Genomic DNA, 670 nt, shown 5'->3' on the forward strand with positions numbered 1-670 from the left:
CGGACTCGATGACCAATTAGTGCTTACTGAACCGTAGCACTATGCAAATGTCATGTGGCGTGTTCCCGGCCGACCAATTAGCCATCACCAGCCGTAACGTTATTCAAATCTGGGATTCCCAAACCATAGTCTTATGCAAATCATGCCGTGTGGCGTAATTGTCTGCTGACCAATCAGTGGCTGTACTTTCAAAAAGCCAACGGCCACTTTCAACCATCTGTCGATGACCGTTAGGACTAAAAAAACTTCGCTAGGTCTTACTTTCAGGGGGAGGTCTTATATTTCGCAATTCAGCAAAATCTGTGCTAGGTCTTATTTTCGGGGAAACACGGTATTAACCATCGCGCCACAAGTTTCGCCGGAAAAAGTTTTAGTCTAAAATCGTTCTGTTTTCCCCTATCTGAAGGGTTTTAGGATAGGACAACAGAAGCTAAAGAAATAAAGCAGATTGGTGCTAGGTACACTGTATATTACAGGGCAAGCAAGAGTTCAGTGGGAGCCGAAATGTAGATTTTGCAAAATGCATTGGAGCCGCAGTTCTGTACTTTATTCTGTACCGCAATTTTATTATATAATATAAATATAATATAAAACAAATATTGAATTTTTTAATAAACATACGAAGGCTATTTTTTAAATAAGGTCCGTTTGTGAATGAGAGTGAGAATGA

Source organism: Centruroides sculpturatus, unplaced genomic scaffold, assembly GCF_000671375.1.
Source record: "Centruroides sculpturatus isolate CEXI.00-Female unplaced genomic scaffold, Cexi_2.0 scaffold379, whole genome shotgun sequence".
In the NCBI taxonomy this organism is placed as follows: domain Eukaryota; kingdom Metazoa; phylum Arthropoda; class Arachnida; order Scorpiones; family Buthidae; genus Centruroides; species Centruroides sculpturatus.